Raw genomic sequence first — 15474 nt, 5'->3', positions numbered from 1 at the left:
AAACACGGAGTGTGCCTACACACACCTGGGTGCTGTAGCCTACTACACACCTCGGCTATGTGGTGCAGCCTGCTGCCCCTTGCCTACACACCTGTACAGCAGGTTACCACTGCACTGAACACTGTCAGCCACTGGAACACAGTGATAAGTATCTGTGTATCTAAAAGCATCTTAACATGAAAAGGTACAGTAAAAATACAGTGTCTTATGGGGCTGCTGTCACACATGCAGTCTACGGTTGACTAAAACAAAAGGCATAAAACAAATTTTCTTTGAAAACTGAAAAATATTATTGAGCGATATTAAATAAGACCATTGTTTCTAGGCGGGGAGACCCAGTACTGCAAAATATCAGTGCTCTCAAAGTGACTTACAAATTTCACAGCAACTCCAATAAAAATCTCAGCCTTTTTTTTGGACCTTGATAAACTGATTCTAAAATATAAATGGCCAATGCAATAGACCAAGAATAGCTAAGAAAATCCTGAAAAACAAAATTAGAAGGCTTACAAAACTGACAAACCTTATTTTAAAGTTGCAGTGTTAAAATCAGTGGATTATTGGTGGAAGAGTAATAAATAGACCACAGGAAGAAAAGAGAGTTCAAAAAACAAAACACACACACACAAAACATAGGGAGAGATGCTCAATGTATAGCAAAGATGGTATTGTGGGGGAAAAAACAGCGTTTTAATACATGGGCATAAATTGTAAATCTATGTGAAAAAAGTTAATATTGACTTCTACATTAGCCGTAACTAAAAGAATACAAGGCTTCAATGTGAAAGGAGAAAAAAATAGAAAAATAGCATGTATCCAAAAAGTGGACACACACAGGACACAAAACCCACTACTGAGAATTAGAATTCCATTAGAATTAGAAACTGTCAAGATCCTGCTGAAAAGTAGGAGAAGACATATGTCGTCCATAGAACGGAAAATTCATTATCAGAATATACAAGGAATTCCCAGAAATCACTAAGAAAAATACATACATCCTTATATAAACATAAACAAAAGACATGAACCTGGCAGGTCACAAAAGGGAAGACCAAAATGGCCAATCAGGAAGACTTTAGGAAGTGGAGAGGGGCGGCTGATCATTCTGCCATGACAACTGACGTCGACTGGAGCTCTCTTGGGAAGATTTCCGGCAAGCACATGAAGAGAGTCTCCACTTAATCAGGGATCAGTAAAATGTCAACCAACGCCACAGTGTAATGCCATTGCCTGAGGATCCGATTTAAAAGAAAGTCATACCAAGTGAGGTTGCCTAGCATGTGGCAGAACTAAGTCTCCTACAGGGCTGCAGGGGAGCTAATTATATGTTGGAAAGTGTTGGCATTGTTTACCAAGGAAAAATATACATTTCCCGTGGTTCACCAGTTCTAGTCCTAGGGATGTGTCCAACTGTGTTGTGTGTTAATGGGAACCCAAAGATATGCACGAAACTTATCCATGATAGTATCATCATAACAATAAAAGAAGCTGCAGGAAAGCTCTACATTCATCAACAATACTATCAACAGATTGCTGGATACACCACACAACAGACATATTATTCAGAAATGAAAATGAACAACTGCTACAGATAATCCCCAGAAACACACGATTAGGCAAAAGCAGCCCGACTGAAGAGGAAGCATACTTCTACATTCCATACGCATAAAGTTCTGAAACAGCCCAAACTCACCCCTGGAGTCAGCAGTCAGGAGAGCAGTTGCAGGGAGAGAAGTGAGGGCTAGCAATGGCAGGAGGAACTGGAATGGCCTTGCCAGAGTTCCAGCAAAGCCAGTTTGGGAGCCCCTATGTGAACAATAATGCTTGTTGCACTTCGTGTGGTAATCAGGCTGTGTATTCAGGACTGAAGCTTATTTTGCAGGTAGATTGGTCCTGCTGTAATTTGCCTTTGGTGGATGTTGGTGGTAGGGGGTGGCTGGAGACAGAAACACTGTGTTTTAGAAGAAAACCATATTATTAGATTAACCTTTGATTCCTGGTTGGCCACATGGTCACCCATGATATGGAGCTGCTGACAACAGCCACCCTCAGCAAGACACAGCTCGAAAAATCAACAACCAGATTCCCCTTGATTTAGGAGCTCATAAATAGCTCCTCATGGTCCAGCTCCTGATTTGGTTGTTGGTTACCTAAGTGATCATTTGTGCTCATTTAACAAACTGCAAATCTTATGATTTGCTCCTTTTTGTTGCATATTTTACACTTCAGTAAAAGAGCCATTAAAATATGTTTAATAATTGCATCACATTCCTCTCAGGATACCATGAAAAACAATAATGAATGGTATATACACAAATAAAGGAAAGATAATTAAATGTTCATCTAATTCTCAAAATGTAAACAATAATTCAAGTCAAATATTGCTCAGGAGTTTGGTTTCAGTTCGAATTACCTAAATCTAGCTAGAAGTTTTAGGTAACGTCTAGGCAGAGTCTTGGTTTCATGGAAAAACCCAGAAGAGTAGACCTGAAATTGTCACCAAAACATGAGGTTGCTCAGTCTAGGTCCTGCTGCTCGCTGCACAGAAAGCCAATCACTGAGGTGATCAGTGTTGCCAAGGAAGAAGGCTTTAGTCGGGTGCAGCAGCCGAAGCGATGGCAGCAGAATCTCAAATCCATCTCCCTGACCAACTAAAACCAGGGGTTTATATAGCAGGCAAGAAATGTAACAATATGTAAGATGATAGGAACTCAGGAGGGGCAAAAAAACCAATCATGATGAATGATTTAGCAAAAGAGATAAATCAAAAACATCTACTAGAGAGGAGACTCAGTTTCCCAAAAAATAAGACCTAATAAAGACAGCATGAGGCCAACTAAATCCGTCTCTCCCCACTTCATTTTCTCCCTGCACTTTCCTCAAAAAGTAAACAAATTCTTTTATCTTTTAATATCACACAAACATTTTGTTCAGAAGAGAAAACCATATTTTACCTTTATAGGGTGTATTATTAATGTTAAAGCTAATTTTAATAAAACCTTATAAACAAATCTAATTGTAATCCATTTGACCATAAAGTCAAATAAACTTCCATAAACTTTTAATAATCTTTTCAAAGTTTCTGCTAAAGAGCAGCTCAATGCTCCAAGCAAATGCTGTTATTCCAACACATGGGCCCAGATGCGGCTGATCTTGCGTCAGTGTGCTTTTGATATTAACATTTAATTTTTTTTTTTTTTTGAGATGGAGTTTTGCTCTTGTTGCCCAGGCTAGAGTGCAATGGCTCGATCTTGGCTCACCGTAACCTCTGCCTCCTGGGTTCAAGCAATTCTCCTGCCTCAACCTCCTGAGTAGCTGGGACTACAGGTGCACGCCACCATGCCCAGCTAATTTTTATATTTTTAGTAGAGACGTGGTTTCACCATGTTGACCAGGATGGTCTCAATCTCTTGACCTCATGAGCCACCTGCCTTGGCCTCCCAAAGTGCTGGGATTATAAGTGTGAGCCACTCCACCCAGCCATTAACATTTGATTTTTAGAAAAAGTGAACTCATTTTATCTCTCAAAATCGGCCCTTTCAATCTCACGCCTCCACCTCTTCTGTGATAGTCCCTGGGCCTAGAGGTATGGAATAGTTTTAATTTCTGGCCCTGTGTCTCACAAAAGCAGTTCATTTTGATTATCACCTTCTCCTGGGTCTGAAGAGGAAGCTTCAACAGCTGTCAATGCTCAATTTAGTAGGCATAGGTGTCCTTTTTAGACCCAGGAGTCAAAGCCCTGTAACTCAACAGCACAGGGATTAGTTAACAGGATATTTATATTACAGAGAGTCCTGTCATTCTCTCTAACATGTCACAAATTAAAATTCTGGTTTGGCGTTTAGAAATTACTGCCTGCCGCACTTCAAACCAGTGTATTAATGTAGTTAGGTTACTCATTGCATACATCTAATTGCTAGAATTCTAGTGACAGAGGTGTGACCAAAAGCATCAAAAATGTGAAAAGTCCTATCTCAAACTTATCAAAGTCAGACAACTAACTTTCTCTCCATCATTAAAAAATAATGAATGCAAATATCAGTTTGGGAAATTCAATAGGAAGACATGTAATCTTTCTTCACTTAAATACTATACAACAGGCCAGATGCGGTGGCTCACACCTATGATCCCAGCACTTTGGAAGTCTGAGGCAGGCAAATCACAAGGTCAGGAGATTGAGAAAAAAATACAAAAAAAAAAAATTAGCTGGGGTGGTGGTGCACACCTGTAGTCCCAGATACTGGGGAGGCTGAAGCAGGAGAATCCTTTGAACCTGGGAGGTGGAAGTTGCTGTGGGCCAAGATCGCACCACTGCACTCCAGCCTTGAGAGTGAGACTCCGGCAAAAAAACAAAAAGTAATATACAACAAAATAAGGACACAGTAAGAACAGGCACACAACAATTTCTTTTCAGCTGTTTAAAAGAGCATCACCACACATTTCCAAGACTGCTTTCTAGAGACAGTGCTGACAACTGATAAGGCAATTTTCAATACTGAATCTTCAGACAGGTACAACTCTTGTATTTTGCTTCTAGGGACACACATGAAGGCCTATCAGTGATAAACGGCTTGGGATCAAAGAGCATTAGAAAGGCAAACTTTTTTGATTACTACTTAATACAAGTGAACATCACTTAATTTTAATAAGGACCGACGCAACCACATTTGTTTGAGAGAAATCTCAATCAATATAACTTCCCTAACGACAAGGCCAAACTTTCCTGAACATTAAAACTTTGGACCTACATCACATTAAAGGAAAAGATCTGAAACCAACTCGAATTGTTGATTGAATTGAATTACCTTATAAATAAATACCATTTAAACATTTCTACTGTCACCTACTTTTCCAAATAACAAAATATATAATGTATTATTTCTGTTCAGAACTTATAAAAATAAGTCTTTTTATTTTTATTTTTATTGTTCTTGCCAGGAAGCTTAAAGATAACTCTCTAGATCATCAGAGGTAAGCAAAGCCAACCAAATTTTAAATGGCTGGTATGCTCTATCAAATGTTGTAGGCTTGACAAAGGTGGCTTAGGAATTCTGGGTAAGAACAAATAACAAATTGATAGAAACACATAGGAAACAGAATGACTATTGAACCAATGAACACCTTCTGTTAGAAACTTAAAAACAGGCTGAGCGCGGTGGCTAACACCTGTAATCCTAGCACTTTGGGAGGCTGAGGCAAGTGGATTATGAAGTCAAGAGATTGAGACCAACCTGGCCAATATGATGAAACCTTGTCTCTCCTAAAAATACAAAAATTAGCCGGGTGTCATGGCAGACGCCTGTAGTCCCAGCTACTTGGGAAGCTGAGGCAGGAGAATCCCTTGAGCCCAGAAGGTAGAAGTTGCAGTGAGCTGAGATCACATCACTGCACTCCAGCCTAATGACAGAGCGAGACTCCGTCTCACAAAAAAATAAAAAACAGAAACTTAAAAACATCAATGACTACATATATATGTATATGTATGTATGTATGTTTTGGAGAACAAACTGCAAATAAATAAAAATTAAAGGCAAAACCAAATGAGCAGGAAAGCAACTCCCAAATTTTCTCCTACTCTGTTAACTTTGAAAGCAAAACTAACAAAAAACAACATGATAGATATTTTGTTCCTGGTATACAAATTAATGTATTTAAGTCCAGAAATACCAGTATACATTTTGTGCAATTCAGTAACGTTCTGTAGGCAAATGATAAGGACTTGAGTGCTAGTACTATCTATGCAGAAGAGCAAACCCAGCGTGAAACAAAGCAATGCGAACATTTATGTGGAATTTGGCTCTGTGTTAAACCTGGCTATATGTTTAATCACATTTAAAAAAAATTTCCAAACTGTCAATGCATTTCTTTACATTTCTTTACAATGTGCATGGAGATAGACACCCAGAGAAACAGGAAATGTTGCATGTGGCTTACGCAAACCATCCACAACAAGCCTGGACTCGCCGTTCAGTCCCAGGTTTTCTTCTTCTTTAAAGAACCAGTCATTTTACTCTAGGTCAGGAAATTTACCATACAAGCTCCTTACTCACGTGAAATTGCTATCTTTTTAAAATAACCTTCCGTCCAAAAATACATCTTCATATCCATAGCTGTTTTCACATCTCTCTTCACTACTTAGCGTTCCTTACTACCTTGTTTCATCAGTGAGCTTTTTCAAGTCCATAATTTGAATTAACTTTTAAATAACTTCTTGAATTAGACCAAATTATTATTTTTCTCACTAATAATACATCTTTTTGACACAATTTATATACAGAATTATATATTAACTATAATTATTATCCATAGTAACCTTAAATTTTAGTGAAAACCTAGGAAGCAAGAAATCCTGAACTATCTGATATTAGCATTTTATAGATGAGAACAACTCCACAATTTTTAGAAACATAATTCCTCATATCATAACCTTTTCTTAATTGGAAATGAGCCAGATAGCCAATGAATATCAAAAGTAAATTTATGATTTAAATTACACGAAAAGTTTACCTAAAACATTTATCCCATTTACATGTACACAATTCTGTCATTTTTCATATTTAGATTACTTCTGAAAACAGATATCAGACACTCATCATTTAGAATAAAGTTAGTTATTTCCTCGTTAATCATTTTTTTTTTTTGAAACTGAGTCTCCCTCTATTGCCCAGGCTGGAATGCAGTGGTGTAATCTTGGCTCACTGAAACCTTGACCTCCTGCGTTCAAGCAATTCTCCTGCCTCAGCTTCCCAAAAAGCTGGGACTACAGGCACACACCACCATGCCCAGTTAGTTTTTTAGTATTTTTAGTAGAGACAGGGTTTCACCATATTGGCCAGGCTGGTCTCAAACTCCTGACCTCGTGATCCACCGGCCTCGGCCTCCCAAAGTGCTGGGATCACAGGCGTTTAAGCCACTGTGCCTGGCCCTTGTTAACCATTTTTAAAAGCCAGTGAATATCAGATGCTCACCCAAGAGCCACAAAGTTCAATATGTATGTATTTTTGCCGGTAACTCAAAAGATCCAGCTAACAATATTAAATTAGTCTCATTTGTCAAAGAAGACATGCAAACCAATATTTTGTTTTGGCTGAGTTTATAGTTTTATAACCTTTAATATCAAACTTTAATGTTTTAAAATATCTAGCAGAGACAAATACAAGACCCAGGAAAAAATGTATGGTGACAATTCTGAAGACATTTTTATTTTTATTTTATCAATAATTTTAAATTCAGCTTCTTTATTAAAGGTTTACTTAAGTCATGTGAACTTGAAACTTGCTTGGACTTATTTATTTATGAGCACTTTTATTTATAAGCCAATTTGTTATACACAACACATAACAACACAACACATAACAATAAATGTACAGGCAAATAAACACATCTAGACGTGTATACACACACACAGGGAAGATCCAATAGCCTTTACCTTGGATCTCTAGTGACGAGATAGCAATACTACCTTACCTGTCTACAAACATGTTCACATAGCTGAACTTCGTTAGCAGCAGTAAGGAATCCAGTGAAAGCTGTGAACCAAAATTTTGGGTAATGCAGTCTCCATGGCAGTTTGACTTTTAAAGGCCAAACCTCCCCAGACTCTAAAAATGCTGGGGCCAGGCAGCACCACAAGAGAACATCACACACTAACCCGCTAGACCCTGCTTAGAACAGCAGCACAAAAGCCTGGGTACGTGCGCCTCCGTCCCGGCTTCCCATTCTACAGCAAACTCCAGATGCCAAACAATATTGGAGCCAAACAGCACTGCAAAAGAGCGTCTGTTGACCAAACTCCAGTTTTCCCGTGGCCATATCAATCACACGCAAATCTCCAAAACACGATCCAACTGCAGCAGCAAACAAGCCCGAATGTCCAAACCGCAACAGCGGGGCGCTTCCTCTGTCCATCGCTGGGCGCTTCCTCTGTCCATCGCTGGGCGCTTCCTCTGTCCATCACTGGGCGCTTCCTCTGTCCATCACTGGGCGCTTCCTCTCTCCGTCACTGGGCGCTTCCTCTCTCCGTCACTGGGCTTGATCAACGGCAGACAAAAATTTTTTAGGGATTTCCTGAACTGAGAGGAGCTGATCCCACTATCTGGTACTCACAAAGCACATTCATTGCCCAGACACAACACACAATTACAAACAAGCTCCTAAGAGCGTCCAGACTGAAACAAGGTGTGCCCCTTCATTGCCCAGACACAACACACAATTAGAAACAAGCCCCCAAGAGTGTCCAAACTGAAACAAGGTGTGTCCCTCTCTGTCAGTTGGGCTTGTTCAACCTAGAAATGGAAATTCATTTTAAAAATATCACAAATTGGGCCAGGCGTGGTGGCTCGCGCCTGTAATCCCAGCACTTTGAGAGGCCAAGGTGGCAGATCACGAGGTCAGGAGTTTGAGACCAGCCTGACCAAAATGGTGAAACTCTATCTCTACTAAAAATACAAAAATTAGCTGGGCGTGGTGGCACGTGCCTGTAATCCCAGCATGGTGACGTGCACCTGTAGTTCCAGCTACTTGGGAGGCCGAGGCGGGAGAATCACTTGAACCGGGGACGTGGAGGTTGCAGTGAGCCGAGATTGCTCCGTTGCACTCCAGTCTGGTGACAGAACAAGACTCCATCTCAAAAAAGAAAAAAAAAAAGGAACTGGGAGCTTGGAGAAACTGCTTCCAGGCAAACACGAAGAAGAACCCTGGGGACCTTTTGGAAATAGCTGAGGGTCCCTCTGAGACGAGATCAGTTCTAAAAATTAAAGCCAGTAGGATGTCACATGGTCATAAGTTGTATATGAAAAGTAAATGTGACTTTCTTTCCTTTTTTTCACAAGCTGCTAAGTTCTGAGACTTAAAGATCACAGTGTATTTAAATATTAGACCCAAATGATCGTTAACGTGGAAGCTTCTGCTTTTGTATTTATATTTCCTTTCTACTTATTTATAATTTAATATGTGATTGCACATGTTCTTGTTTATGAAATGCTTGGGTAGACAAAGGCAAATGAGGAAGGAAATTATTAAACATAAAAATAATAAATAACCCCGAAAAGCAGCATTCTAGATTTTTATTTTTCATGGGTTAGCTTTTCGCTGGCAGTGTGACCTAAGGAAATGCACTTATTTTATTGTGGTCTCACTTCTTTCCCTAAACCATGAAGGAATTGAGTTGCATACTGTCTGAGGTCCCTTGAACCACCAGGACTTAACCATGAAATTTATGTTCATGTAACTTGGTATAACATCCTGAAAACATTTTCTGTTAAGTAAAGGATTTCACTCTTGGAAACTTTTAGCTTAAAAATATTGATTGGAAGTCTCAAGAGAGGCTGTGCTATGTATTGATTTTTTATGAACAGCTAAATATGAATACCATGAATACTTTCCAAGAGAAAAATGTGAAGAGTCGGAAGCTTGTAGTCACAGAAATGGGAAAGGCCCTAGAGATTTCACGCCGTATTTCGCTTAGTGTAGGACTCACATTGTGGTTTACAAGAATTTAATACACAGAATAAATAGCTCGTAGCTGTGAGACAAAGTGCGTTAAACAAAGAAATAGCGACTTGAGACTGAAATAGATAAAAATAACTTCTTCCTACGTCTTTACATACAGAATAATCGAGGGAAGGAGCAATGTAGCTCATTTTGTCTGACACTAAATATATTTTGCCTTCTACTTGAGGTATACATGGCATGCTTTATTTTATTTTATTTTATTTTATTTTGTTTTTCGAGATGGAGTCTCACTCTGTCGCCCAGGCTGGAGTACAATGATTTTGGCTCACCGCAACCTTTGTCTCCTGGGTTCAAGCAATTCTCCTGCCTCAGCCTCCTGAGTAGCTGCGATTACAGGTGCCCGCCACCATGCCCGGCTCATTTTTGTATGTTTAGTAGAAACAGGGTTTCACCATGTTCGTCAGGCTGGTCTCAAACTCCTGACCTCAGGTGATCCACCTGCCTTGGCCTCACAAAGTGCTGGGGTTACAGGGATGAGCCACTGTGCCCGGCCTGGAATGCTTTATTTGCACATCCGTATAATTATTCCTTTCCACCAATGCATCTATATCAATTTATGCATTCTTTTGTCACTCATGTAATAAGCCTGCACTGACCATCCAGTATGTGCGTGGAGATCAATATAAGGAAAGAATTATATGCAAACTTTCCTTCAGTCTAAAAATTCCAACATTCTTTGGCAATCCTTCCAGTTCAGGAGGATGCTTCTATGCTGGTTCAATAAAGGGGTTATAAGCATTTGGATTGAACTTCCAGTTAAGTGAGGTGTTGGGAGCCATGGCTACTGTGGTCGATGCTGATGGTGACTGTCACTCTCCTCGACAAGGCAATGCCCAGCCTGGTTGCAGCCTGCATTTTTCTTTTCTTTTCTATTCCTTTTTTAATATTTTGTATCTTTTAGGGTTTGTTTTGTTTTGTTTCTATTTTCCTCTCCCCAGCTCTTCAGTATGCAGCTTGCATTTTTCATCTATCGAACAGAGCCTCCTCATGGCAATCTTAGGACGCTTTCCAGCTCTCCCCATGTAGAGATATGGGTCATGGATAAATCCAGTCTTCGGTGTTAAGCCAAGAGTTTTCAGTCCTCATGGACAGTGCTAAGTAGCTTCACAAAATGCTGAGTGATATCAAAAGAAGGTAAAGGGAGATCTCTGTTCAGAAGAGTCACCAGAGCAAGGTGACAGCCATCTGCAGAGGCTACTCACTTTCTGTTTCTTCTGACAATGCTCCCTAACATTCTTTTTTATCTTTTTTTTTTTTTTTGAGACAGACTCTGCCTTTGTCACCCAGGCTGGAGTGCAGTGGCACAAACTCGGTTCACTGCAACCTCCGCCTCCTGGGTTCAAGTGATTCTCCTGCGTTAGCCTCCCAAGTAGGTGGGATTACAGGTGCACACCACCATGCCCGGCTCATTTTTTGTATTTTAGTAGAGATGGGGTTTCACTATGTTGGCCAGGCTGGTCTTGAACTCCTGATCTTGTGATCCACCCCCCTCAACCTCCTGAAGTACTGGGGTTACGGTCGTGAGCCACTGTGCCCAGCCGCAAAATACTTTATCAGATGTAATTAGTTAAAATGAGGTCATTCTGGAGTAGGTTGGACCCTTCATCCAATTACCTGGATCTGTGTAAGAAGACAGAGACACACAGGGAGAGTGTCATGGGGTGACAGAGACAGAGATTAGGGTGATGCAGCTGCGGGTCCAGGAACACCCCCAATTAACATTCACTACCAGGAGCTGGGAGGAAGAGAGGCGGGATTCTACCCAGTCTTACGGGTGGGTGACGCCCTGCTGATGATTTAACTTTGGACTTCTGGACTCCAGAGCTGTGAGAAAATACACTTTGGAGGTTTTAAGCCACACACATGTGGTATTTTGTTACAGAAGTCCTGGAAAATGAACTCCAGGGTTAGTAGAGAAGATCAGGTGAGCCACACAGGTGTAATTGTGTGTATCCTTGTAACACATGAGCAAGATGAGGGCGCTTGTCCAGAAGAATGGACTCCGAAGTGAGCAAGCCTTACTGTGTGCCTAGCACTGCTGTGAGCAATTTATAACCACCCTTTGATTTAATACCAAGTATCATCTAGCACTCCAGCCATATGAGTTCTAATGCTATCCCTAATTTAGAGACAAAATCTGTACTAATTCTGTTTAAATAATTATCCTTTCAAGGAATGTATTATTCTGCTCTCCAGATTCCTTCTGGTGAATAATGAGGTTCTTTTGCCATTATGCAGCTTTCATGGGACTAACTACTGAAAATTTTAAATGTTCAATTTCAATGAGAAAAATAATTGGCAACCTCTTCTTTCTTCAAAACTTGTTATATCAAAGTTAAATCTATAATAAAAAGAACAATACAGGCCTGGTCTCTGTTATGTTCATGTAATGTGCTAATAATCACTATATAAAACAAATTAAAATGGCTCAAATATTACCCTGGTTATGATGTACAGAGAACAGCCTTTTTAAACTACTATCTTCAAAAACCTGCTTTAAGTAGATTGATTACAGGTTTAAAAAAAACAAAACTGGCCAGACGCGGTGGCTCACGCCTGTAATCCCAGCACTTTGGGAGGCTGAGGTGGGCGTATCACAAGGTCAAGAGATCAGGACCATCCTGACCAGCATAGTGAAACCTCGCCTCTACTTAAAAAAAAATATATACAAAAATTAGCCAAGCGTGGTGGTGCATGCCTGTGGTCCCAGCTACTCAGGAGGTTGAGGTGGAAGAATCACTTGAACTGGGAGGCAGAGGTTGCAGTGAGCTGAGACTGCGCCACTGCACTCCCGCCTGGCGTCGGAGCAAGACTCTTGTTTCAAAAAAAAAAAAAACTATAATTTAAATTAAACCTCCAGAGAGCATTCTAGGTCTTCTACATTAAGAAATATTTCGGTAGCCACCGTTGCCAGCGACATGTTCAAGTAATTCAGAGGTCCGTGGGGCCGGCCAGCCTGAGCTTGCTCACCTTCAAAGTCTATGCTGTACCAAAAAAGGACTCACCTCCCAAAAATTCTGTGAAGGTTGGTGAGCTTTCACTCTACTCAGTTCCCAGAGTTCAGTCGAAGTATGTGGAGGAATCACGGAGCCCACCTGAAGAAAGCATCTCACAGCTCCGACACTACTGTGAGCCATACACAAGCTGCTGTCAGGAAACGTACTCCCAAGCTAAGCCCAAGGTGCAAAGTTTGGTTCAATGGGGGTTAGACAGCTATGACTATCTCCAAAATGCACCTCCTGGATTTTTTCCGAGATTTGGTGTTATTGGTTTTGCTGGCCTTATTGGACTCTTTTTGGCTAGAGGTTCAAAAATAAAGAAGCTAGTGTACCCGCCTGGTTTCATGGGGTTAGCTGCCCCCCTCTATTATCCACAAGCCATCGTGTTTGCCCAGGTCAGTGGGGAGAGATTAGATGACTGGGGTTTACGAGGATACATCGTCACAGAAGGTCTATGGAAGGAGAACTTTCAAAAGCAAGGAAATGTGAAGAATTCACCCGGAACTAAGTAGAAAACTCCATGCTCTGCCCATCTTAATCAGTTATAGGTAAACATTGGAAACTCCATAGAATAAATCAGTATTTCTACAGAAAAATGGCAGAGAAATCAGTATTGAATGTATTAAATTGGCTTTGTTCTTCAGGAAAAACTAGACCAGGCTTCTGTTATCTTGGGTGATACCATCCTACAAGCAAACTAATCTGACATCCTTTCACCTAGAGATAATGTACAAGCCTTAGAACTCCTCGTTCTCATGTTGCTATTTATGTACATAATTAAAACCCAAGTTAAAAAAAAAAGAAATATTTCAATTCCTTGATGCCAATAATTATTGGATGTTTTACACTTATATTCTACCTATTTCTATTTTTACTTTCTTTGTTCATAAAGTATTGCAAAACAGCTACAAAGCACAAGAACAGCAGAAGGGCTAAGAATCTTACACCGCCGCTGTGCCCACCCCGTGCCTGGAAAATCAGACATCCTCTCAGTCCCTGCAGACGTCACAGGGGAGGGGTTTACTGCTGAGTGAATGTCAACCTCAGAGAGAGGCGGCAAATGCCATTCCTCCACCTCCAGATTTTTCTCATTCACATTCTTCATGCCGAAAGCAAACACATCAGCTTGAATTTGCTTCATTCTTGCATACCCTCATTTCAAAATATCAAGAGCTTCCATTGTTTGGCAAGCCCTAAGGCCTAGCGACTGATTTTTGTCATTATTATTCATTACTATCAATTTACATACTCTATCAACATCAGCAGAATGGGCTTTAGAATTTAACTGCTTCACAATAAACATGCAGTGACACAAGCACAGCCCCCAGTTTTTAAACTTGCACGTGTATCGTGCTTATGAATTTACAATTTTTCCTTGGCTGTAACATATAATACATTTATAGAGTGATAAAGCTTTGTAATTAATATGTAATTAAGCAGATAAAACACTGAGATATACAGCCAATAAAGTGCTTCTGGAATCTGAAACGTAGTGAACTGTAAAAGACAGATGTATAAAACTACACAGTGAAGACGTCCCTGGGTGGAGAAGCTCCCAGAGGACACAGGCGTCTGCAGAGCGTCTTCAACAGGAGCTGGCTGCGGCTTCCCACAGGAACCACGCGAAGGCACGGACGACCGCGTGCCCACAGCCCCTTAGCTTTGCCAACAGCATGGAATTACCAGCCCTCTCCCTCCACTCGCTCCCACCAAGCAAAAGCAGACTACAAGAACACGCTTTTGTTCTGAACAGTATGGAGGACTGGAGGCCCGTGGCTTTACATACACGAATATATTGGTTCATACATTTGATTAACAACTATTTACTCTTAGGTCATAATTATATCAAAATACAAAAGATACTGTTTCTGGCTCTAGGACATCACTCCCAAGTAAGTAGTGTGTAGCCATCTCAATGCAGCAGTGTAAGGTATGGGTTAGCTATCAATTGCTGAGTAACAAATCACACCAAAACGTAGCCACTTAACACATATTTGGCCAGTCACAGTGGCTCATGCCTGTAATCCCAGCACTTTGGGAGGCTGAGGCGGGTGGATCATGAGGTCAGGAGATGGAGACCATCCTGGCCAACGTGGTGAAACCCTGACTCTACTAAAAACACAAAAATTAGCTGGGCGTGGTGGCGCATGTCTGTAATTCCAGTTACTTGGGAGGCTGAGGCAGGAGAATCACTTGAACCCGGGAGGCGGAAGTTGCAATGAGCTGAGATTGTGCCACTGCATTCCAACGTGGCAACAGAGCGAGACTCCGTCTTAAACACACACACACGCGCGCGCACACACACACACACACACGTTAGTGACTCACAGTTTCTGTGTGGCAAAAATAAGGGCATGGCTTAGGAGTGTCCTGTTTCTCGGCCTCTCACAAGGCTACAATCAAAAAGTCAGCCCAGGGTCTGCAGTTTCATCTGAAGACTCAGCTTTCTAAGTGATTTTTGGCAGCATTCAGTCTCTGTGGGCTGCAGACCAAGGGCTGCAGTGTCTGCTGACTGCTGGTGGGGGCCGCCCTCTGCTCCTTGCCGTGTGGTCCCTCCTACCTAGCAGCTTTCTTCATTCTAACGTGCAAGCCAAGGAGGCAGTAGAGAACGCCTGCTAACAAGCTGAAGATCATGGATTTTCATAAACTAGCCACATAAGTAGCATTTCATTTATTTTGCTATATTTATTGGCCTAAAATTGAATCATGACTTAACCGTCCACCCCCAAGGGCAGATGACACAGGCGGAAATGCCAGGAGGTAGAGATGACTGGAGGCTGTTTTAGGAGTCTGTCTTCCAAAGGCACTGCAATGGTCTCCATCCACAGTGATTTTTACCACCAGTGATCCGCGCTAAGATCTCTAGTAGTGGAGTCACTTAGCACTGCAGACCTGTGTTTTCTATGGTGTCCTTTATCATGCACAGACACTGCTGTTGCTAGGTTACACTCGTGGTTCTCTA

The 15474-nt window shown here is 41.1% G+C and overlaps 1 pseudogene; it reads left to right on the top strand.

Moving 5' to 3' along the window:
- Positions 1-1056: 1056 nt before the first annotated feature.
- LOC116565143 lies at positions 1057-13313 on the top strand (annotated as a pseudogene).
- The last annotated feature ends 2161 nt before the right edge of the window (positions 13314-15474 follow it).

The sequence above is a fragment of the Sapajus apella genome, unplaced genomic scaffold (assembly GCF_009761245.1).
Source record: "Sapajus apella isolate SASKATOON/1434 unplaced genomic scaffold, GSC_monkey_1.0 scaffold39, whole genome shotgun sequence".
NCBI classification, from domain to species: domain Eukaryota; kingdom Metazoa; phylum Chordata; class Mammalia; order Primates; family Cebidae; genus Sapajus; species Sapajus apella.
Note: the sequence above shows the minus strand (reverse complement) of the source record. Positions and strands in the feature narration are given on the sequence as shown.